At 34.4% G+C, this 26,412-nt stretch overlaps 2 long non-coding RNA genes and 1 pseudogene across 5 annotated transcripts; 2 read left to right on the top strand and 1 right to left on the bottom strand.

Moving 5' to 3' along the window:
• Positions 1-273: 273 nt before the first annotated feature.
• On the top strand, positions 274-2,984 carry LOC111799199 (uncharacterized). 2 transcript variants are annotated; one of them, XR_015411744.1, is made up of 4 exons: positions 274-638; positions 744-825; positions 1,429-1,508; positions 2,715-2,984. It is a non-coding gene; the product is annotated as an uncharacterized LOC111799199 (long non-coding RNA). The 2 variants fall into 2 exon arrangements; XR_015411743.1 differs by having other exon boundaries at positions 1,429-2,984.
• Positions 2,985-13,949: 10,965 nt separating this feature from the next.
• LOC147794810 (uncharacterized) lies at positions 13,950-16,540 on the bottom strand (annotated as a pseudogene).
• A 1,334-nt stretch (positions 16,541-17,874) lies between these two features.
• LOC111811734 (uncharacterized) lies at positions 17,875-20,137 on the top strand. Of its 3 annotated transcripts, none has more exons than XR_002817592.2 (4): positions 17,875-18,081; positions 18,156-18,287; positions 18,391-18,461; positions 19,257-20,137. It is a non-coding gene; the product is annotated as an uncharacterized LOC111811734 (long non-coding RNA). The 3 variants fall into 3 exon arrangements; XR_015411742.1 differs by lacking the exon at positions 18,391-18,461 and having other exon boundaries at positions 18,156-18,353; positions 19,257-19,696; positions 19,842-20,132; XR_015411741.1 differs by lacking the exon at positions 18,391-18,461 and having other exon boundaries at positions 18,156-18,353; positions 19,257-20,133.
• The last annotated feature ends 6,275 nt before the right edge of the window (positions 20,138-26,412 follow it).

The raw sequence follows: 26,412 nt of genomic DNA, 5'->3' as shown, positions 1-26,412 counted from the left end.
CCCGCAGTGCACAACGTACTCCATGTATCGCTGATGAGAAAGTACACTCTGGATCCAACTCACATCATTGATCACGAGACACTTTCCCTTCGGGAGGATCTAACGTATGAAGAAAAAGCCATTGGGATAATGGCACGTGACGGAAGGAAACCACGAAAAGGGAAATTCCATTAGCAAAGGTCTTATGGGAAAACTGTCAGGACAACGAAGCCTCGTAGTAATTTGAGGGTGACACGAGGAGGTCTTACCTCGAAATCTTCCAGGGAGGAAAAACTTTCAAGGACGAAAGTTCCTAAGGTGGGGAGAATTGTAATACCCGAATTTTTAGATAAATAAATAAAAAAATAAAAATAACAACATAGGGGCAAAAGGGTCATTTTGCCCCTACTCTTATCCAAGGGGTCTAGTTGTTTGGGCTCCAAGAAGAAAGAGAGAGAAAAGAAAAGAAAAAGAGAGAGAGAATGGAGAAAGGAGAAGAAGTTAGGGTTTGGGAGAGAGGAAGAACAGAGATGACAAATCGCCATTGGAGATCGAATCCAAGGCAAGAAACCTCGAAGCAATACTTCTCTCAGTGCTGGAAAAGGAGTTCGGGTGGTGGAATCCACTCATTTCGGCAAGAAAATCCGAGAACGGACAAAGTAAGGTTCCGAACTTCTTATTTCAATTTTATCTAGATGTGAGGAGTTTCATGAGAGTTAGATCTGGAGTTTTTGAGGTATGTGACTAAAATAAGATTCTCACAGGTTTCTTGAAGTTCTTGGACGAGAATCGGACGAAAATCAGAGTTTAGTCTGACTTCGGGTAGAGCGATCGAAAATAGAAAATGTGAGTTTTTCTGTATATTTGGACGGCCTTAACTCGTCCTGTGTTCAAGAAAAAAATAAAGAAAAAATATATTGTAGAAGTAGAATATGAGATCTACAATTTACGTGTAGGAACTTTGGTGATATGGATTACGGATTGAAAGATAAGAAAATTGGAAGAAAATAGATCGAAAAAGCCAAAAACTCACGTTTCTGGAAAATTTGGAAAAACGCAGGAGGAGAGAGAGGAGGCCTTGCCGCCACGCGTCGGCCGGCGTATGGAGGAGCGCGGCAGGACCGACGAGTGACACGTGGCGACTGCAGGTTGGGGAGGCGTGCCCCACTGGCTAGTCGACATGCGTCAGGGCGCGGATTTGGGTCAACCCGAGTCCGATCCGGCGCTCCGCACGCGACCCGGGAACACCGAACCGAACCGGCCGCTGGCCCGCAACTGCGTGGGAAGCCGCGCGTGGACACGCGCGCGTAGAAAGCCTCGCGTAAAACACCCTCCAGAGCGCGTGCAGGCGCGTGTAGGCGCGTGGGTGATCTTTTTCCCTCCGTTCGATCTCTGTTTGCTTGTTTTCCGGCCCGATTTTGATGCTGACCCTATTATTATGTGAATTAGGACCTGTGAAGAAAATTCCAGAATTGTTGGAATCCATTCCGTCAAGAAAACTCGAACTCGGGAAGGCACGCGTCGACCAAGTAAGTAGCCATTTGGATTCCCACGAGCAGTACTTGTAGGAACCGCTAGGAACAAGCATGCATGCTACCACCTATGAAATTAGCTAGCCGGACTTAGCGTGTTATTATAGAAACTGCGAATATAAGATGATTATGGAAAGCTAGATACAAAATGTGTATTAAATCTGTTTTTGGTTGAGACTCTGATAATGTATGTATGCATGAGGAGGTTGGAGAAACTTGTGAAATCTGCGCTCCGGGTAAAGATGGACGTTATCTTCCCGTTGAACATGTTTGATAATTTTGCATGAACTGCTGCGTGTAAACTCTATTGTATGATGATTGCTTGTATTATCTTTCTTGATGAATAGGAAGAAATTATGAGCTTAGATTAGGACGCTTATGGCTAAGTAGGCTAGACGAGACCCTAGATTGGGGGACCTCTAGAATACCGTGCAATTAGACCCGCGAAATGATTACCGGCGGAATCAGAACCCAGAATTCCAAACCCGATAGGTTTGTGACACTAGGCACGAGAATCCTAGAGAAACACGAATCTAAGTCTAAGGCACCAAGTTCCACCCTAGAAAGAATAATAGGTCACCACGGTAACTGTAGGTAGCCCGTTAGAGTTGAGCAGTGAAGATAGTGTCATCAGAACCTCCACTTCCCTCTCTCCTCCGATACCATACCGTCGAGACAGAGCTCCGGTACGGTGATCGTTGAGCCTGGCAGATCCGGATAGGGAAGTGTGACAGGTGCCCAGGCCTAGTGGTGATAGCTAAGGGGTCTTCTGAACAGGACTCCTGGGCCGTAGAAACCCGTCCCTGAGCGGGGGACGTGGAGCCACTTAGGATGACTCAGTAGCTGACCGGCACATAGGGGGTCGCACCCCGTTTTGTGGATGTATGGTCCCGTGTGAGGGTCGTCAGTTAACCTCCACGGATGATGTTCAGAGAGAGAGTCACGTATTCAGATCCAGCCATACGATCCCCTCAGATTTGCTTATGAGGTCGCGCCTCACCTCAGGACACTGATCATTTCACTGCATAAGATGGGCAAGCCTTTTATGATACAGAAAGGAGAGTTGTAGCTTAGATCACTCTCCTTAGAAACCCGAGAAAGATCGTGGTTACCTACCAAGATAAGGATGCGAAAAGAGCCTACAAGTAGGCTGCTTACTGAGTATATTTTTATACTCACCCCTTTCTCCCCTTTTTTTTTCAGGTACCAATCGATACGGGGAGGTGTTCGAGAGCTGTGCGGTCACAGAGGGGTGTCGTTCTGGAGCGTCAGTCCTTGGTCGGTCTTTTAGAGTCCTTTGTTCGTTTTCATATTTAGAGTCTTTTGTATTTTTCTTCATAATTGTATTTTCCATTTGAAATATTTTATTTTAATTTTGTATTTCATTTTTACATTTGCAATTTCCTTTGTAATATTTTCGAAACAAATCTTCTTTCTCTTTTGTTTTAATTGAATGATATTTTTATCCTTTTACTTTGCTTTTCTTTTCTTTTCTTTTCTTTTTGTTTGTTTTCGATTTTGTTCTTTTAGTCACGATTTTGATTCTTCGAAGCCTCGAAAATCGGGTCGTGACATTAAATTTTTAAATAATTCTTCAAAAATATCTACTCCAATCAGAACCTTACCGACCTTGGTTTTGAATCCTAGTAGTTGGATGTGATGATTTGTGAATGTTCTAGATTATATCCAAATTTGTTGGAGATCCAATGGTTGAGAGTTGAGATTCGATGGATTTTGTGCAAATGATCAACTGATTCTTGCTAGAATGACAATTTCGTAATTATCCATATCTTCAGGGGTAATTTGGTAATTTGCCACTTTCGAATATTTTATTATTATTATTTCTTGAAAAGTCATAATTTTTCTAAAACTTTGTCTCTTGTGGGTCATTTTTTCATAGAAATTGGAAAAATTACTTTTTCCTTTCAATTCTTTTCCAAAGATCTTAAGTCCTTACCATTACTTCTTAAGATATAGAAATGATCGGCTTAAGACTATTTTCCTCGCCCAATTCTCTTAATTTCTTTCCAGATCATTTGGGTCTTACATGGGTGACTTATTCTCATCGGAGCTAATTTCCTTCATTTTTTTTTTTTTGGTGTTACAGGAAACTCTCTCTAGTAAACGCGTTTTAAAAATCGTAAGGCTGACGATGATACGTAACGGGCCAAAGCAGACAATATCTATTAGCAGTGGGTTTGGACTATTACAAATGGTATCAGAGTCAGACATCTAACGGTGCCAGCGTGGACGCTGGCCTCCAAGGGGGTGGATGTCGAGATCTCACATCGGTTTGAGAGCACAACGAAGCATTCCTTAGAAAGTGTGGAAAACTCTCCCTAGTAGACGCGTTTTAAAAACCGTGAGGCTGACAGTGATACGTAACGGACTAAGGCGGACAATATCTGCTAGCGGTAGACTTAAACTTTGACATTTCATTTATATTTTTCTTGAGTTCCTCGAGATTCCAACTCATTTTAAAATTTAGACCTTAAGGCACTTAATAAAATCTTGGAGGTTCCGACTTTAAAAGAAAAAATTTGAGTTTTTAATTTTTCAACAAGGCTCCGGTGTTATATCAACCCTTATAATTTGGGTTGGATTAGTTCACGTTCTCATGTTCTCAAGTTCTTTGTACACCCCTACAATTTATTTTAACATCACATGGCTCTTGTTTGGAATCTAACAACTCTCCGTTGTAACATTAACCTAATATATATGGTTCATAATTATGATTCTTTTTGAATAATTAAAAAAATCAATAACTCTAAGATCCAACTCATCTCAACTAAAAAAAATAAAATAATTTGGTTGTGAACCCTATTCCTGTCATAAAGTCAACTAGCAAAAACTTTTCCAACCCAACCTTACCGGTATACACCTCTAACCAAAATCTGAAATCACTCCATCATTTTTTTTTCTCATTATTAATATTAAAATTTAATTTACCTAAAAAAATTAAGTAAAATGAGTCTAAACGTAATTTTATAAATAGAGGAATTACATATGTATTACAATAATATAAGGTAATTAAAATATTTAGTATTGTTCTTGAAGTGAAGTCATAGAACGAAACAAAGAAGTCAAACTTGGTAAGCCAATCTCTATAATACGGTCCAATTTTTGCAAAAACTCTCAAATCCTTGATGCTTTTTGTGCTAACAATTGAAAACGTGTGTTTTTGGTTGGTCCAAAAGTTGAAGTGAAAACAAAATTATTATTGTTTTGTTCGTCTTTGGGCTTGGGTGGCCTTAGACCAAGAAAACAAAATTATTATTGCTTTATCCTTAAGCCATCCATATTTATTTATTTATTTTTCTTGTAGTCTCCTTTTCCCAATGGCGTAAGTGGAAAGCAATTGGTTTTTGTAATAATTAAAAAAAAAAAAACAAAAAAAAAAAAAGTGAGGAGAAACAAGGACAAGGGGAGTTCTACACACATCATTATAATATCTATCTTCGTAGGGCTTTCTTTTTCACAAGTACAACATTAAATTCAAACTCAATATTCAATTGTCTCAGCCGAAAGTTAAAACAAAATAATAATAAATAGTATCCTTTCCTTCTCTTAATTTTTAATTTTTAAAGATAGGGTTTTATCATTAGGGCTACAAAATTATTAGCTTTCAACGCCATTTTGCATGCATGACTCACATGTGAAATCCTTTCCTTGCCTTTTGGCTTATTAATTCATCTACTTTTCTTGGGTTCTAGAATCGAAGATTTCATGTTGTTTTTACTTTTCTTTGCTTTTCATTCTATGATTTTCTTTTTCAATAAAATAACAATAAGAGATGTAAGTGTTCATACCCAAAATGCCAAGGCCAAGATGGGTTCTTCAATATTCTTTGCTAAAACAAGAGATCTAACATATGTAAACTGGAAAGAAAACATCTAATTATCAAACATTTTCAACTTAAGCAATTAGAACAATGCATTAATCTACGATTGCGCTCACACCACGTTCCAATGAAACTTGACATCTTCGTTGGAGTAGTGGATCGACACTAGAAAGATTTTGTTTCAAACTCAAGCATATGCGATGATCCTATTCTTCTAATAGCCTAGAGTCACTACCATATGCATGGCGTAATCTTTACATGCGAAAATATTCATTTAAAACAAATTTATAAAATGATGTCATGAACTTATACATTTAAGAAACGGTCTTTTAAAACAGTACAAAAGAAATATTAAAATAAACTAAGGTAAATATAAAAATAACAATGTCTTATACTAACCTAAGATCTATGATATTAAATAATACTACCCTATCTAAGTTCTATGGTCTTTCATTGTGATTCGGCCATCAATCGTATAGGGGTGTTTTGCTTTTACCTAAAATATAAAAGTAGCACATGACTTGAGTATTTTAAGAAATAATCGATAAGTGACTTCACTATTGGGGTAAGTGAAGGCAAACACATGCAATCATGATTAAAAACCTATCATTTAACACCATAGTCTCTTAAATGGCCTCCAGTTCGGACAAATTAGATGTTTAGTACTTCCCTACACATGGCCCACACGTGCCAGCGTGGGCCCACCAAGCGGGCTCGCATACCCCTGGACTTGCATAGTTGGGCTAGTTGACTGTAGCCAGACGTCCAAAGGTACATTGAACGTGGTGTATCATGCCAAACATGATAGTCGTCGTCATACATAAAATAAGTCTTCCAACCAAGCCGATAATAGTGTCACTTACTTGGATGGTCTTAGCCGATATTCTATCTAGCTCCAATTTAGCTTGCTTTCGTCCTTTGAATTCATTACGCATATGTCAAGGCTTCACCTATTTGAATATTCACTTGCCTTCATAAACATCAAATTCTGAACTTAATTTAAATTAAAATAAGAAAACAGACTCATACTGTCCTTAAATCATTTTAATAAGGTCAAATTCAGCTTCGGGGAGGGCCGAAAACATAGGAATTGATACCAAACTTTGAGACGTGAGCCAAATACGCTGATTTCGAGCTGTTGGAGTCATCAAACCACAGCCGAGCCGAGCCAAACGAGCTAGATGAATTGAGTGATCGACACACATCACGCACGTGTAGGGTGGCTAGAGCACATGCGGGTCAGTTGAGCGGGTCAGGCTGACTTGACGTGTGGGTCGCGTTCGTTTCTGTGGATCGCAGAGTTTGTGGGCCGTGGGCGTCTACTAGGCCTCATGGACTGCTGGGTCGTGGGGTTGCTAGGCCGACTGGACTGCAGTTTGTTAGGTTGCTGAAGATGGGTATGGATATCTGACTCGATGTCAACCCGTGGATCTTTTCTTCTTCACTCGTCCGACCGAATTCCTTCAATTGTCTCTTTCTTCCCATAAACTTTTCAGCTTCTACTCCGTTGCTCTTCAGTTCAAATTCCGACTTCCATGACCCATTGGTCACCTTTTCTCCCACTCACACGACATCATAATCTCTCATATATACCTACAAACACGAATCTGTTGATATCATAGTTCTCCAAAAATACGAAACGCGAGTGACTTACCTTTTGTGTACTCGTGGTCGTTGATCCTTTGTCACCACGTGTGTACTATCCCTAGTAGTGTGCTCAAATGAGTCCTTCAGTCTCGTCAGTGTTGCGCTCGGAGGAGAATCGATCAGTTCGCTGTCTTTCTCCTTCTCTGTATTTCACTTTCTCAGATGAAGAGGATTGTTCGAGTGGCTAAATGGTGGTTGTGGGCAGTTTAAAAGGGATTGGTGTGGGTTGGTACTACCTAAGATACTTGGGTTGCCCTCACCAGTTCGATTTTTTTTTTTTTTTTTTTTTCATATCCTTACAACATCCACAATTTATTTTTGTTTTTCATGGCTACCATTATCACAACATAATCAATTTGTCCTGAAATAAGCGTTTAAACTTCCTCATACAACTTAAACTTTATCTTAAAAAACTGCTATGGACTTACGTGTTCGAAAACATCTTTAAAACGATACAATGAAATACTAAATGAAATAAATAAACATTAAAATTAAAAGCATCCTATCCTAATCTAAGTATAAGAAAATAAATGTAACTATCCTATACATGTGTCGTTGTCTTAAATTGCGAGTCGTCATTAGCCATACATGATTGCCTGAGCTCTTCTTAAAATAGTAGTAGCACGTGACTTGAGTGTTTTAAGAAAGGATCAGCGACCCCACTATTTGGGTTAGATGCAAACATATACAATCATGAGTGGACCTTTTATATTGGTCTATATTCCTTATACAAATATCCTAAATGGGTTAATTGGATGTGTATTTACTATTTTGCACACGGTCCACACGTTTGAGTAAGGATTTGCACACCTCCTGGCCCCTTTCTTGTCTAGCAAGCATTCTCTAGTAGATATTGATGTCAGACACTCGTTTAGGAATAGCAACCACCGCAGCATTATGATAAATATAATGATCGTTTTCTTGCCCGTAGTGTACGCATTAGTACCATTATAAAAGAGAGGTATTCCCCGATGCATGAATATACAATGATGCATGAGGTCCTAACATTTTTATTCATTATCAGGTAAGACAACCTCCTTCCATTTTTCCATCATATCATATCATTTTCATCATAGCTTTCCTTACATAAATTGGGCTTGTGCATTATGTCGACACATTTTACCGTATGTCATTCGCATCATGCATCTTGTCATATCATGTCATATCATATGTATATCATATCATCAACATACCTTGTATCAACATGTATTATATGGCCAAACGTATTACACCATAACATTTATCATATCATCAGAACATCACATCATAAAACGTATCATAACATTCATGTATCATCTTGTAGTCACATTGTATAAAGGACATATCATGGACTTATCATTTCGTTTCATTTCATAAACATATCATAGTCATATCATTTCATATATATTTCATAGTCATAACATCTCATAAACACATCATAGTCATATCTTTTTCACAAACATATCATAATCATATCCCTCATAAACATATCCTAATCATATTGTTTCATCACACATCATAGTCATATCGTTTCACAAACATATCATAAACATATCATGATATGGAATCAACCCAAGGGCTCTGATACCAAATGATATGGAAATTAGCCAAAGGGAAAACTCGGATGCCAAATGATAAGAAATTACTACAAAGGGAGTATGATTCAGATTACCTTGTTGATCGAATATCTCAAGACAAGAACACTTATTTGAGATTTGAATCACTCCACAAGTAAGATCGATCATGTCTAGCTTGAATGATTCTTGTTGATCAAATATCTCAAGGCAAGATTACTTGTTTGAGATTCGAATCACTCCACAAGCAAGATTGATCATGTCGAGCTTGAATGATTCTACATGCAACCTAAACTAGATAGAATTGCAAAGAAACTTAGTCATTGGCTAAAGAAAAATACAAATTCTCCTTTTACTATATTTTTCAAGTCTCTCTTACAAAGTTAATATACATGTTTTATATTGTCTCAAAATGAAAACTCTCAACCTTCCATGAGGCTTTTCAAGAGTTGTGACTTCAATAATTTATGACAATAATTAACCATATGTATACTTTATGGCCATAATTAACCATATGTATACTTTATAGCCATAATTAGCCACTATGTAAAGGAGTTATAAAATACATTAAAGAAACAATAACTCTAAATTAATCTAAATTATGATCCACCCAGAATTTTATAACAATGAAGCTTCATTCTTCTATGATGAGGCATGAATTGAAATATCTTTTGATAATTTCAACAAAAAAATTTTCACATCTTCGTTGAAATATGATTGATGTCTCTTAGTTCATATCATATCGTTTTATAAACATGTCGTAATCATATTGTTTCATAAACACATTATAGTAATATCATCTCACAAACATATTATAAACATATCGTTCATAAACATATTATAAACATATCATATAACACGTGCAGAACTACGGGGCACGTGTCATCATACAAACATCAACTTTTAACCAAACCGATAGTAAGACCATATATTTGGTTGGCCTTAGCCGACGTTCTCCTTTAATTCGAGTATCTTTGAATTATGTTTCTCGAAGTTGCTCCAAGTATCGCCGAAAATGAAATTATTTCCTATTCGAACGTCATTGACTTGACACATCTAATTACTACAACGTAGTCAAGATACCATGTAGACTTTACAACATTGACTTGACGTCTACCTGGAAGAAATAGAACACCTTCGTTTTTTTCTCCACCTTATTCCTCGAGGAATAATTATTATTTTTATTCTCAAAGCCCAACAATCTGCTTTAAAATGAGCACACTTTTTGCCCTTAAAATATTGAAGGTGAGAAAATTTTCCCTAACCACATCTATAGTTTCTAACAAAACTCGTTTTGATTTTCAACCTCAGTGTATGCTCTTTCCACAAAAATCTTGAGCTGTTTGAAACTTTCATTCAAATCTATTGACTATAATTCTTCCTACTAAATTTTTAAAGTTAGGATTGCAATAGGCTACCATTTAATGTTATTTTTTTATCTGATACCATTAGTTGAAAATATAGTACATCCAAACAATACAATTTAGGAGTGAGAAGAAAATTATTCTCTTCCTTAAAAAAAAAAAAAAAAAAACATGTACTCTTGGTAAATGATTTCACTTTTTCTTTTTATTTTTTCTTACCACAAATTACAAATCCTACCCATATTTGTACGAGTAGAAAAATACAAACGATTATTAAATTTCAATACGTGAAACTCTTACCGATACATGAACGTATATCAATATACTTGATAATTCATGTATCTCAACATTCATTATTTGAAAATGAGTCTAGATTTTCTAACCAGCAAGAACTCATGGAGAGAAAATGAATGATACCTTCATTGTTGAAAAATAATTAAGATCTACAACTCCAAAACTATGTGGTATGTTTGATTGAAGACTTTAAATATTTGGATATAACATTTATTGTTGAACAACAAAGTAGTCCTTTATTACACGACCAACGTATGAATAGCCAAGTGAAAAGAGTTATTGTAACCACGAAACTGTCCAACGTTGGTCATCGAATGACCAACGTATGATGTCATCGAATGGAATGTTCATCCTGTCATCTCAAATGCAACCAAAGAAAGTGGGAGAAATCCGTCCTAATGTTATTCAAGAGGATCATCGTGGGTATGGACATTTAAGGTTCAACGACTTAAATAGAAAATTAAAGAATTGTAAATGGATTGCCTAATTTCAATGCTGTTGAGTAGTTGATCGGACAATGAAATCCCCATTTCATTTTTTGGCCCATTTTAAACAAATTAACATTGTTTTGTTAGTGTGGCGGCTGTTTGTGCTTTGGGTTGGTTGGGGTCTTCAAATAGGGAAGCAATCCTTTGAGTGATTTTTTAGGTATCTTCTTCGGATTGTTTGCAAGAGAGTTTTTTTTTTTTTTTTTTTCTCCCAGAGTTTTAGAAGCATATGGTTCGAGTGGTGGTAAACCCTTATATTTTCTCTAGCCTATTTAGTAGAACTTGCATCGGTAGCAAGAATTTATCTCACATTAGGCCAACAAATATAAATCTGGTGTTCATTTATCCCTTTATCTTGTTGATTTATTATAGTTTTTTTAGAAATTTAGGTTGGTGTTGAGGTAGCTCGATTTGTGAGCGACTTCAGAAGCATGATGTTAAAACTACACCAAACAATAAGTACAATAGCTTACAAAAAAAAATGTTATAGTAGACTTTTTATAGTGTTTTTTTTGTACGTCGTGACAGCCCATATTATTAAAAGTCCGAGACTTTTTATAGTATTTTTTTAGAGCTATAATGGATGCTATATTATAGTATCCAGCTGTAGCTTATATTAGTTGCATGAAAACATTTTATAGCATTTTTTATTATTAATATAGTTATAATAGTATGCTATTTTTAACTCATAATAGCATTTTTTTAATGCTATAATATATTATTTATAGCTTCAATTTTACTCTATATCTCGATAATGAATCATTTATAATTATTTTAATTATATGTATATTTGGTAGCATTTTTTTTTTATATAAATTTCTTTATACCTCTAAGTCGTATAGTTATTTTCCTCTACTAATTTATTTTTGGCTAGTTTTGTAATTCGCATAAGTAGAAGGATATTTTATAACACATTAAATATAAAAATGTATTTTTTCATTATTTCAACCCTTCAAAATAAAGCTTTTGCTAAGTACAAATAAATAAATATATATATATATATATAATAAATAAATAAATAAAGAAATAAAGAAATAAAGAAATAAATAAATAAATAAATAAAGAAATAAAGAAATAAATAAATAAATAAATAAATAAAGTAGTTCACAAAATACAAAATTCACTCAATTTGGCTTCAAGTTTATCAGGTAGATAAGGTGTCATATTCACATTCATCCTTGGCATGAATAAGGCATGCATCACTTTATTATATATATGAATATATGATTATGTGAACACTTTAATTAACGAAAAAATTATTTCATTAATTTAAATAAATAAACTTTAAAAATTATATATTGATAATCACTTTGTCCGATGGCCAAGCAACTGTACTATCCACACCTTCTTCAATGCATGTCATTTTTTATGGAGACGGCCACAAATAGGCATTGCATTTCCTTGGTATATCAACTCATACTCTAATAGCATGCTGTGTAATAGGGATGTGATGAACAAGAGCCGCTGGATCATTAGAAGACCATTATCTTTCTGCAACAATCTCTTCTGAGTCATGCCAATCTAATAACTTGCACTTAATTTGAGTATTATTATTGTTGGGTTTTATGTAAAACTCATAGTTTGTAAAAAAAAAATATTCTATTTTCAATAAAGTAATTATTGTTGTTTATTCGGTAAAGATTGTTATTGAATAAAGTGAACTTTACGATCATTAATCTGAATCCAATAAACTAAGAACACTCTGGCTATAGTATGACTACTTGAACTATATGTAGAGACATAAAAGTGGATCAAGTTCAAGTATATAGTCAAAATGATCTATAGTATAAGGATAAGGCCGAGTACCTTATTCTGGGGACACTATGGATGCGGCCCACTTTTGTATATGATATAAACAATGTGATCACTAAATTGTACATGTGGAGACATGTGAGTGGGGGCATCCTATGCAATGAGTATTGCATAAGATCGGACCATGAAGAAAACCACTCTCACTTTATAATGTCGTTTACTGTTGAGACTGATTTTCTTTTCATTCGATAACCTAGGTAACTCGGTTTTAATCCTGAGCTAACCATGAACTCCTGTTTATTCGGAATTATCCTTAGATTTGCATGGGTGAGAGTGGCACTAGTTCGCCGACTCAATAGGCCTCCCATTTCAGGGGTAAGACTGGGTGAATGGCTGGGGACGTGGGGTGCAAGATGAAATTCACTCCTACCCACTTTTAGGGATAGAAGAGAGGTAGTTCCCTTAAGCACTGACTCTAGGTCTTGAACAAGGGGCCCCACCCTCTCATTGGCCTGAGAGGGATTCGGTTTATTGGTTGGACCACAAACCAATTGTTCATTAGAGGATCAGTGAGACATAAGGAACAAGAAGTAACTTTAGGGGTAAAACGGTAAATTGACCTAGCTCTAGTTACGAACAACCTGTGAAGGATCGACTTACTAATCATGGTTATATCAAATGGACAGAAATATATCTATAGTGAGGGGAGTGCAACTACTAGGCTATAGTGGAGTGTCCTAATAGTTAACGAATGTTGGTTAACAAGGTTAATGAGTTTAGCCGGTTAATCTTGGATCGTTGGAGCCCATGATCTATAGGTCCATTAGGTCCCTCTGCTAGTTCATATCGGACTAAACCATAGAACAGTGTGACGAGTGAGTTCGAAGTGTTCGAATTCAAATTAGGGAATATCCGCTACATATATACGATATATTTAACCGCATTTTTGTTTTATTTACGAATTAAACAGAAAGAGAGAATCTGAGATATTTAAATAAGATTTAAATATCTTAATCAATTATGTGTCGGAATTGATTGAGATTGGCATTTGAATTAATATTAAATATTAATTAAATAGTTTAATTAATCATTTAATGTTACTTTAATTTAAAATTAATTATTCAAATTAATTGTTGAATTAAAATGAAGAAAGTTGACTTCATTTCATGGAAAAATCCATGTTAGTGGAATTTTGAGGTGTCAAAATTTGGTTTAACCAAACTTGCATGTTTTCCAAATAAACCCCACAAGTTTGAGTGGAATTTTGAGTGTCAAAATTTGGTTAACTCAAACATGCATGCTTGCCACCTAATCCCAAACATTTGAGTGGAATTTTAAGTGTCAAAATTTGGTGATCTCAATTTTGCATGAACATGCAAACATGACTCTTTAAATAGAGTGATCATGGTACATGGAAGGTCTTCTTTTTCTTGGTGAAAAACCTTGAGAAAAACCTCTCACAAACACTCTCTTCATATATACAAAATCCCTCCCAAGTTTAGTCACTCACCGGATTCCACAATCCCGTTCTAAGGTCGGAGGATAGTGGAGAAGACACTAGTGGTGGTTCGAAACCGATTCTTGAGAAAAAAGAAGTTTGAACTACAAAAGGTTAGTATTCAAACTCATTAAGTTTTAATACTTATGAACATGCTAGTTATTTACTATAATTGATGTTCTAAAAGTGCCTAAGATCCAAATTGCTTCCGCATGTGTTATATTAACACCATCAATTATTGATGCTCTACAAGAAGAAAAATGAAAGCATTGAAAATTTGATGGTAATAATGAAATCAATAATTTTATTGTCAAATTTGAATAGATGTTAATTGTAGTATACTTCTCCTCTTAGGTCAATGTATGAAAATTTCAATTGAAATATATATGGAATCAACTCACACTAGAATGAAGGTGAAGTTTATATAACTTAATTAAGTTAAAAAAAATGTACCTATTTCTTCGTAAAACTTTAGAATATTGATTTAATTTCCATCATTTCTTCCCTCGTCTCCATATATTCTTTTTCAAGAGTCATATATCTATTTTCTTGTTGAGACAAGAGAGATAATTTAGAACGAGTCACTTCAAATCCAAGTCCTATTACATGCCCATGATCCAGTCCAAGAACTTTACTCAAAGCATCATCAACAATATCATTTGATGAAGTTTTTGTCTCAACCTTGGCTGGTTCAATGCGCTCCTACCAAGAAAGTATATCAAATACATAATGCAATTCTTACATTTAAAAAATGTCAACCATCCATAATCGTTTCACACATCTTATAAGTTAACAAAAAATGATAAGCGCCTACAATGATGAAATTTGCAAAGCTAGAGGTCCTTCTAGAATCCTTGCAAAACGTTCACAGAGAAAGCTAACTTAATGGATTGATTCCAACCAAGAGCTGATTAGAAGATGAATGACTCTTAGATCGAACTTGACATCTATGATGGTCACTTTTAGATACCAACACAATTCACTCCAGAATTAGCTTGATCGAAACTAATTCAATGAATCGGTTTAAACATCAAACCTAAAGCAAGGTTTGAAAAAGAATAACACCAAAAGATATCAAGAAAACACAAAGGTTTTGTCTGTATTCAACAATTCATCCCAAACATGAATATTACATGCTTCTAAATAGGTCGAAAAGATAACCCTAACATAATAAAGTTCAACCACCCCTACAAATCACTAATAAATGCTATTAAATACAAATCGAAGAAAACAAGGCATTCATACAAACCACCAACTACAAATCACTAATAAATGCTATTAAATACAAATGGAAGAAAACAAGGCATTCATACAAATTACTAATAAATGCTATTAAATACAAATTGAGGAAAATAAAGCATTCATAAATTGTCTTAATTGGTAATTCAACTACTAATGACAAGTCTTCTAATCACTTTCCAATGTCAGCCACTCCATTATTTTCTGGATTTGATACTTGAATTTTCTTTGTATTGCTTCTTGTAATTGCTCGTTTAGGTACATGGAAGTGATCAACTCAATTATTTTCTGGATTTGATACTTGAATTTTCTTTGTATTGCTTCTTGTAATTGCTCGTTTAGGTACATGGAAGTGATCAGTTGTTGGATTCATATAAAAAAGCATCTCAAGAGAGTCGGTTGTTTGTTACTAACAAAAAAACCACTTCAACCTCCCATTTCATATACATTATAACCAAGAGATATCAATGAACACAATACTTCCAAACTTTTCACATATCCAATAAGGTAAAAAAAAAAAAAAAATCATTTTCAAACAAGTTTAACAGATGTTATAAGAAAAATAATCGAATCAAGTATTTTTTCCAAAAGTTTTCATCCCCTCCAACTCCCCCCACCCCTCACCACCACCACCACCACCACCACCGCCACCACCACACATACGCTCAATCTTATGATAAGTAATTATTTGTTTGTTCAACCGTTCATACCAATAAGAAACCACTTCAACCGCCCCTTTTACATACTTCATAAACAAAGGATATTCATAAACATAATACTTGCAAACTTAAAAATAAGTCATTTTCAAACAAGTTTAACATACGAGTGTCTCAGCAACTTGTGAATTCACTAGTTGTCCATCCTTCTTTGTGTGAACCTTTGTCCATAACATAATCCTTGAGATCGAAGTTGGATCCGAATAATTTTTCTTCTGCAAAATGAAATAAATATACTAAATTCACACATATAACATGAGAGTAGAATAAAACTACAATATTGATATTTACCATCTCTTAAGCCAAACGGGCATATCCTTTCCTACTACATGTACGAGGGAGTTGTCTCATATTCATGACTTTAAACTTTTTACTTTTCAACTACTCAATAAAACAACATATGTTTTTGTTATATCAAAGTATATAATAATTTCAAAAATATCATACATAAGTTTTTCGATATATAAATATTCATTACCATGAAATTTGCACTAGTTTTTTCTTTGACAAAGTCCATCCAATCATCTACCCATTGCAAATTATCTGGCATAAGTTGTAGTAGTGCTTCTTTTGTTGGGGCATTGCGAATTTGTTTTACCATAAGAGATTTTCCAGCCCTCCATAATCTACCCATTTGTTGAAATATAAACTTTTTGTGCCAATCATTGTTCACAATGTACCTTGATTAAAGAACCAAATGGTTAGAAGTAATATTATACAAATGATTAAAACTAGATAAATGAATTAAAATAACTTCATACCTCGATAGACTTCCATAACACTAATTTTAGCGTTGTAGGTAATTTCTTCAAATTCTATAACGTCACGTACAACCTCCCTTAAAAGTGGACCAAGAAAAGAAGCCAATCCTACAAATTCATCCCCTATGGGTTGTCCATGTTCATTAAAAACAAGTTTCACTCTAGATTGTCCATCAACAGCTATTGTCTTCATCTTTGTAGGACCTCTTTTTCTTTTTGATAGAGTTGTTGTTTCATGGGGGTTTCCACTAATTACATGATCTTCTTTTCCAGTTCTATTTTCATTACAAACTTCCAATTGCCTAAGGGTTGCTAACCTTGTGTGAGCAGCTGGGGAGTCTATGGTAGGAATTGAAATATGATTATGTTTCAATGTCTTCCCATTACCATTAGGTGAAAAGGGTCCACGGAGGGCAATAATAGGGTAGTTAGGTATAGGTGATTTTTCTCCTTCAACCCTTTCAACTTGTAGTTTCTAGTCATGCAACATTTCATCACTACAAATCTTTCTACATCTACATTTTTTAAGTAGAGTAATATCAATATCCCTTATACTTTTTTCAAAATGTTTAGTATGATGAGACCTTTTTCTTCGAGTGACTTTTAGACAACCGATATCTTCTTTGTGTTCTAAAGTTTGAGGTGGTACCTTATCTCCCTCCATTTGAATCTGAAACCAAAATTAATAGATAATCATTATGCACGAAATGAAAATAAAATCAAGAAATGCAATTACACATCAATCACAAAGGATCATCACAAAATAAATATTATATATGGAGTATAATGTGTTCACAAAAAATATTTATACAATGTCCCAAATTGTTCATCAAATAAAAACTCCCTCGCAATCTTCTCTTGCATAAGTGATCTCATCATTTTCATCAATGTCTTCCAATGTACTTAGAATTTGTTCATTGACAACCATTGTACACTATATTCATGATCGTACATATCAAAGTCATGAAATCCTTTGTGTGGTCCTTTTAATAAGACATATCAATTTGAGGTATCATTTTCTCTAACATAAAACATGTGTTTGGCTTGTGAGGCCAAGATGAAAGGCTCACCTACAAATATCCTTTAATTTTAATGTAAGTTAATATAAGAGCCCTACAACTGGCAATAAGTGAAGAGAGAGAAATGCCAACTGTGTACTACTTTTTTAGGGTTTTTTTTAAAAGAAAAGAAAAGAAAAGAAAAGAAAAGAAAACGGCTGAGAGTAAAAGAGAAAAGAAGAAAGAAAAAAGGAATGGAAAAGAAAGACAGCAAACATGAAAAGAGAAAAGAAGAAAGAAAAAAAAGGAAAGAAGAAGAAAACAAAGGAGAGGGTGGAGCGGTGGAGACGAACAACAGAGCTTGAGGCGCTCGTCAGCAATGGTGGGGCCGAACGGTTGAGGAAGGGAGAACGCCGACGGTAAGCCCTAGTGGTGTGATTTTCGTTGTTCCTTTCCAAAACCTTAATACATTTTACTGGATCGGTGTACCTAGGTTATTGTCGAGGGAAGTTGGTGAGTCCTTGTGAAGAAGAAGACATGGGGTGCTGAGAGGAAAGGAAGATCAAGAAGAAGGTGGGAAGAAGAGGCCGAAAACTGAGGGGGCACGACCCGACCCGACCCACCTGTATAGAACCGAAACCCGATTTTTTTCCCATTTCACACCATTTGATTCGTCTTTATTCAGATTTAGGTACTTGAATCACACATTTTATAATGTCTTATTATAGGAAAATTCCAATTAGCTTAGTCAAGGGGACACTTAAAGACTCAGATAAAGTTTTGGGAAGTCTACGACCACGTAAGTAACCATCTAGAGTAAGTTTTTAAGTAATTGCTTGTAGGAGTCGGTTCGAATTTGTGGCCAAATAATTTAGTACCGTATTTAGGAATGGATAAAGTTAGTTCATGGAGGTGGTACTTCGATAATGTGTGTGGTTGTACTTTGATTGTCGTTATGGTTATATACATTCGTTGGCATGAATGTGAAATTGTTGATAGGCGTTTGAAATGGTATGTTTTTATGTTGAGCTAGATGGTTATTACGTGATTTAGCATGGTGACGTGTTGTTGCCGTGGTTCTTTGTTAGACATTGGGTGTGGGGCTTGGGTAGCCCATTGTTACCCTGGGTGAGTTGGATCATTTATTAGGTGCTAGTTATCATAAGTTATGAAGCACATAGATGACAGTGTACCGTTTTTGTAGTCACCCACAAGGGGTTGAGGGTAATCACAGTATATTACTGTGATAACACGTCAGAGGTGCTTAGTGGGATGAGCCATGACCTTCTTATTGATCCATCCAAGCGGCATAAGGACGAGTAGTTATTGTTCCTAAGATAGGTAGTTTTACTAATCTGAGCCGATAGGGTAAGACAAGTAGTGACGGACCCGGCCTTGAGAGGCACAGTGGCAGGTAGTTACTGATCTTAGGAACAGTACGATGTTGCTAGGCACCACTAGGTCTCTGACTATCGACTATTTGACCATAAAACTTAGCATTCCGTGAATAGGGCTAAATTCGACAAGAGCTTGCGAGCAGGTTGCTTACTGAGTATTGTTTACATACTCATTTGGTGTTGTTTCTATATTTCAGGAGAAAAGTAGATCTGGGTTGGTGGCGGGGACGTGTGGAGTCGTGCAGCTGCAGAAGTGGGCCCTTAGATAGAGTCCTCTTCTCCCATGTCGTTTTGGTTATGATTTTGACGTTTTTGGAAAACCTGCGATATTTTGTAACCGTTTCTTTTTATGTGAGTCCGTGGATTCTTGTTATGTGTTTTGTAGTATTTTTTTTGAAATGTATATATTAGGCAATTTTTAACTTTTAGTCCCTTGTTCAAACAACAAGAAGTATTGAAAGGTTTTTTTTTTACTCATGAGTCTACGTGGCGACCCGTGATTTGGTATTTTCGAAGATCAGTCGTTACAGCTTTGGTATCAGAGCCCTAGGTTGTTAGGTCCTGTAGACCTTCCTTAACTAGAGTGTCAATTGGGCCCTTTTCAGCTTAGCTTGTAGCCACGTTCCTCCTCGATCAGGTAACCCAGGGAAGTAAGTTACAAGCGGTAGTAATAGCTGTAGTCTTATTGTAGTTTAACTTTTCATGATGTGACATGAATCCATAGACTGTTATGGTTAAGGTTTGGATTGGACCTGTAGTAACGTGCTTATTGTACAATGTAGATACTATGGCACCCAGGAATAGAAGAAGGAGGAGGGGTAGGAAAGCCACCAGGGCTCTAGAGGAGTCTGAGCCAGCTCAAGATTAAGCCCCGGAACAGACACCTGAGAGCGTGCAAGAAGGCATAAAATGTCCACTACCTCTTTTTCAAGCTGTAACATAATTTCTCTATCAATGACACGTTGGCATACTCTATTAAAGTATGAACATAGCTATATATTGTATGTCTTGGACCTTTCGGGAGCAAGCCTCTAAGCACCACAGATAAAAATTATTGCATCAATACATGACAATCATGAGACTTCATTCCCATCACTTTGCAATCTTGTAATGATACACACTTTGAAATGTTGGAACTGTATCCATCAAGCAACTGTTGATTTTTTGGCCCTTGATCTCACTTTAATTAATTTCAATTAATTAATTGTGTTTTGATGATAACAAATCTACTTTTTAATTATTAACTATTTTCAGTATTTTGAACTGTCGACCGTATAAGGTCGGGAATAACGATTTCAATGACCTTTCAATTACTCAAATCAGAGCTAAAACGAAGAAATTACAATCGAGACAACATACCCGACGTGATGATGTGTCAGCAAAATCAAAATGATGGACAAATCAAAATATATCAAAGTATGACATTTATAATTTTGGGAGAGTAACAAATGGTGGGGTTTTTTTTTTTCTTATTATTATATTTTTAAATAAAGTTATTTTTACAAAATATAAATTTGAATCTAACCGTTACTCACATCAATTTTTATTATTACTATATTATATTATTATATTTTAAAATTTTGGTAGTTACTCACATAGTTTTTATTATTATTATATTATTATATTTATAATAAATTTTGAATTTCATTTGACCGTTACTCACATAACTTTTTATTATTATTATATTAAAATTTTGAAATAAATGAATTTAGAAAATTTTCTTATTTGTTTACTTTTAATCTCCACCTTCCATTATTCCTAACACAATCCAATGGTCAATATTCAATCCTACATTTTGCCACTTTTCTCCTCTATATAAACTCATCTTTCCCCACATTTTAAAATACACAACTTACATACATTCTCCAATCCTCATTTGTTCAAAGTTTTGTTGCTCTCTCCAAGCTTACAAGTTTATTTCTTTTCATCTTATTCTTGAGAGGGATTATTATTGTATTGTGAGGAAATAGTTGTGAGTATCCCAAATTGTAAATCTACTCTTTGAGAGAGTTGTGGTGTGTTATTATCAAACTCAAATACTTGTATCGGTTTGATCCTGCGCCGTGAAAGGATTGAGTTTGCTCTTAAACTCGTAAAAAGTTCTTTATTCAAATTCCCAAGAGACGCTTGGGGAGTGAAGTAGGTCGAGTTTGACCGAACCACTATAAAATTACGGTGTCATTTTCTCTAACTCTTTCATATTTAATTTCAAAATTATTATTGTGATTTATTGCATGTTCTACTTGATTATTGTTTTGACTTGAATTACTTTGTTATAGTAATTATCATCTTCTACTTATTTGTAAAAAAGTTTTATCATTAGAAAAATTAATCACGTTTAAACACTTTTATCGTTAAAACCCTATTCACCCCCCCTCTAGGGTTGCCATACCGATCCAACAATTGGTATCGGAGCAGGTTGCTCCTATAGATTTTTTATCTAAACTTTATTGTTTGAGCTTATGGCAAACCTAGGTGTTAAAAATAGTTTTAGTGAAGGACAATCAACTTCTAGGCCACCTTATTTTGATGGAATAAATTATACATGTTGGAAAGCTAGAATGAAAATTTATTTGCAATCCGTGATTATCAATTGTGGTTAATTGTTAGTAATGGTCCTTACATCCCAATAAAAATTGTTAATAATATTGAGGTGCCTAAATTAGAAAATGAATTTGATGAGCATGATATGAAAAAATGTTCTTTGAATGCTAGTGCTACCAATTGTCTGTATTGTGCCTTAAGTAATGATGAATTTAATAGAGTATGTATGTGTTCTTCGGCATATGAAATTTGGAAAACTCTTGAAGTAACTCATGAGGGAACCAATCAAGTTAAAGAAACAAAAATTAGCATGTTAGTTCATAATTATGAACTATTTAAAATGGAGGAAAATGAACCTATTGGTGATATGTTTACTAGATTTACTAATATTTTAAATGCTTTGAAAAATCTTGGAAAAGTATATTCTACTTCCGAAAATGTAAGAAAAATTCTTAGGTCTCTGCCTAAAAGTTGGGAGGCAAAAGTGACGGCGATTCAAGAAGCAAAGGATCTCACAAGGCTTCCTTTGGATGAACTCGTTGGTTCTCTCATGATACATGAGATTACCATGAAGGGCACATGGAAGAAGAATCCAAAAAGAAGAAAAGTATAGCCCTAAAGTTCATCAAAGTTGACTCTGAAGATGAGGACGTCCTTGATGAAGATGATGTCACCTACTTCACACGTAAGTATAAAAATTTTATTAAAAGGAAGAAACAATTCAAGAAACATTTCACAAATCAAAAATAGTCAAAAGGTGAAAAGAGCAAAAACGATGAGGTAATATGTTATGAATGTAAAAAGTCGGGTCATATAAGAACGGATTGTCCTCTCCTCAAATCATCTAAGAAATCCAAGAAGAAAGCAATGAAGGCTACTTGGGATGATAGTGATGAACGTGCAAGTGGAAGTGATGAAGAAGTAGCAAATTTTTACTTCATGGCTCATAGTGACAAAGAGGATGAACAAGAAGATGAACAAGAAGATGAGGTAACTCTTGAATCTCTTTCTTATCATGAATTATTTAAACTTGTTGATGAGATGACAATTAATTTAGAAAAACTTAGTTCAAAGTATCTTGTGCTTAAAAAGAAATATAAGACTTCAATTATTGAAAATAAGTCTTTACTAAATGAAATTTCTTGCTTAAAAGAGAAAGATCATAATATTGTTAAAATTGATGTACCTTGTGAAAAGCATGTATTTGATTGTGAGGAGAAAAATGCATTAATTGATAAAGTCAAGTTTCTTGAGCATGATTGTTGTGAAAAAGATAAATTAATTAAATTGCTCAAAGAAAATGAATCAAATAATTTGGAAGAACTTGATAGGGCTAAGGAGTCTATTAAAATGTTAACGATAGGTGCTCAAAAATTAGATAAAGTACTTGAAGGAGGTAAGTCATATGGTGATAAAAGAGGATTAGGCTATATTGATGAATGTTCTACACCTTCAAGTTCTAAAACAATATTTGTTAAAGCATCCCTATCTTATCTAAATCTAACCCATGTAAATTTGTATCTAAGTATGATAAATCTAGATTTGTGCCTATATGTCATTATTGTGGTGTTGAAGGTTATATTAGATCTAAGTGCTTTAAATTGAAAAATTCTCAAAATATTCATTTAAGAAGAAAAGTTTTTCAAAATACAAAGTTTAACAATGTTTTAGAAAATAATTTTTCGAATAAAAATAGAATACACAAATTTAGTCCAAGAAATAAATTATTGCATAATGTTGTTTGTTTCTCATGTGGTAAGTTTGGACATAAGGATTATTCTTGTTACTTATCCAAATACAATGTGAATGCAAATATGAAATGGATTCCTAAATTTGTGAATACTAACTTTCTAGGACCCAAACAAGTATGGGTACCAAAATGTCAATTTTGAATATCTTTATTTTTAGGTTTGTTTGAAAGCCTCCAAGAAAAAATAAGTGGTACTTGGATAGTGGTTGCTCAAGACACATGACCGGTAATCCATCCAAGTTTGTGAATCTTTCCAAGAAAGATGGTGGCTTAGTAACCTTTGGTGATAACAAGAAGGGTAAAATAATTGGTAAGGGTACTATAGGTAATGACTCTTGTACTCTCATTGAAAATGTATTGTTAGTTGATGGTTTAAAGCATGACTTACTTAGCATTAGTCAATTATGTGATAAAGGTTTTAGAGTTGTATTTGATAAGAATAATTGCATAATTGAAAATGCTAGTGATAGAAAAGTTTTGTTGGTAGGAAATAGAGATGATAATGTGTATACTATTGATTTGAATGATTGTCCTACAAATGATAAATGTCTTTCGATTTTGCTTGATAACTCTTGGCTATGGCATAGAAGACTAGGACATGCTCGTATGTACTTGATTTCAAATATTTCAAAAAATTCATTAGTTAGAGGTCTTCCTCAACTTAAATTTGAAAAAGATAAAATTTGTGACTTGTCAAATGGGTAAGCAAACTAAGTCTTCTTTCAAATCTAAAAATATGATTTCTACTACTAGACCTCTTCAACTACTCCATATGGACTTATTTGGCCCTTCTAAAATAGCTAGTTATGGAGGAAATTATTATGCTTTTGTGACAATGGATGATTTTTCAAGATTTACTTGGGTTTTTGATGATAAAACATAAGACTGTTGAAAAGATTTGCTAGTTTTGTAAGAAGAGTTCAAAATGAAAAAGGGTTTTTAATTACTAAAATTAGGAGTGACCATAGAGGAGAATTTGATAGTGTTGCCCTTCAAAATTTTTGTGAAGATAATGGTTTTTCTAATGACTTCTCAACAAAATGGTGTGGTTGAAAGGAAAAATCGTACATTACAAGAATTTGCTAGATCAATGTTAAATGAGTATGATTTACCTAAATATTTTTGGCTGGAAGCCGTTAATACCGCTTGTTATATTTTAAATAGAGTTTTAATTAGACCTTCATTAAATAAAACTCCTTATGAACTTTGGCATAACAAAATTCCAAATGTTGGGTATTTCAAAGTTTTTGGTGGTAAATGTTTTATTTTGAACAACAAAGAAAAGCTTGGAAAGTTTGATTCAAAAATGGATATTGGTATTTTTCTTGGCTATTCATCTGCTAGTAAAGCTTATAGAATTTTCAATAAGAGAACTCTAGTTATTGAAGAATCTATGCATGTGGTATTTGATGAATCTTGCAATAATATTTCTAATGAGTCTATTTGTAGTGATGATTTAGAAAGAAATTTTGGAGATTTACTCATTAGTGACAATGGCAAAGAAATTGTTACGAGTAAAGAAGAGGTGAGCTTAAAGGAAGAAGGTTCTTCATCAATACCAAAAGAATGGAGGTATGCCTTGTCTCATCCCAAGGACTTGATTCTTGGTGATCTCGAACAAGGTGTGAAAACTCGCTCTTCTATTAATTTATTTAATAATCTTGCTTTTGTTTCTCAAATTGAACCAAAAAGTCTTAAGGATGCCGAAAATGATGAGTTTTGGATTTTAGCCATGCAAGAAGAGCTAAATCAATTTGAAAGGAACAAAGTTTGAGAATTAGTCCCTACGCCATCTAATACTTCTGTTATTGGAACCAAATGGGTTTTTAGAAATAAAATGGATGAAAATGGGAATATCATTAGAAATAAATCTAGGCTTGTAGTTCAAGGTTATTGTCAAGAGGAAGGCATAGATTATGAAGAAACTTTTGCACCCGTTGCTAGATTAGAAGCTATTAGAATGTTACTTGCTTTTGCTTCTTACAAAAATTTTGTATTATATCAAATGGATGTGAAAAGTGCACTTTTGAATGGTTATATTATGGAGGAAGTTTATGTAGAACAACCTCCCGGATTTGAAAATGTAGAATTTCCTCATCATGTCTATAAGTTGAAAAAGGCTCTTTATGGCTTAAAACAAGCTCCAAGAGCTTGGTACGATAGACTTAGTAATTTTCTTATCGGAAATGATTTTAAAATGGGCAAACTCGACACTACACTCTTTATTAAGATTAAAGAAAACGATATGCTATTAGTGCAAATATATGTGGATGATATCATATTTGGTTCTACTAATCCTTCCTTATGTGAAGAATTTTCTAAATGTATGCATAGTGAGTTTGAGATGAGTATGATGGGAGAACTTAGTTTCTTTCTTGGACTTCAAATCAAACAACTCAAGGATGGTATCTTCATCAATCAAGAGAAATACACTAAAGATTTGCTCAAAAGATTCAAGTTCAATGGAGGTAAGATTGCAAGAACTCCCATGAGCACATCCACTAAGCTTGCCAAGGATGAAAAAGGTAAAAGTGTGGATATTAAAGCTTATCGAGGTATGATTGGATCTTTACTTTACTTGACTGCTAGTAGACCCGATATTATGTTTAGTGTGTGTCTTTGTGCTAGATTTCAATCTTGTCCTACGGAATCTCATTTACATGCGGTTAAGAGAATATTTAAATATTTGCTTGGAACTATTGATTTAGGATTGTGGTATCCTAGAAATGTTGAATTTAAATTGGTAGGATATTCTGATGCGGATTTTGCCGGAAGCTTACTTGATCGTAAAAGTACTAGTGGAACTTGTCAATTTCTTGGTAGTTCCTTAGTTTCTTGGTTTAGTAATATATTGCGGTTGCTAGTTGTTGTGCTCAAATTCTTTGGATGAAACAAAACTCTTTGGGATTTTGGATTAAAGTTTCATAGTGTGCCTATATTTTCTGATAATACAAGTGCTATTAATTTAACTAAAAATCATATTCATCATTCTAGAACTAAACATATTGACATTAGACATCATTTTATTAGAGAGCATGTGCAAAATGTACATATTATTC

This window comes from Cucurbita pepo, chromosome 1 (genome assembly GCF_057944985.1).
Source record: "Cucurbita pepo subsp. pepo isolate OVF chromosome 1, ASM5794498v1, whole genome shotgun sequence".
Classification (NCBI taxonomy): domain Eukaryota; kingdom Viridiplantae; phylum Streptophyta; class Magnoliopsida; order Cucurbitales; family Cucurbitaceae; genus Cucurbita; species Cucurbita pepo.
The sequence above is the reverse complement of the archived record's forward strand: the minus strand, read 5'-3'. Positions and strand labels throughout refer to the sequence as shown.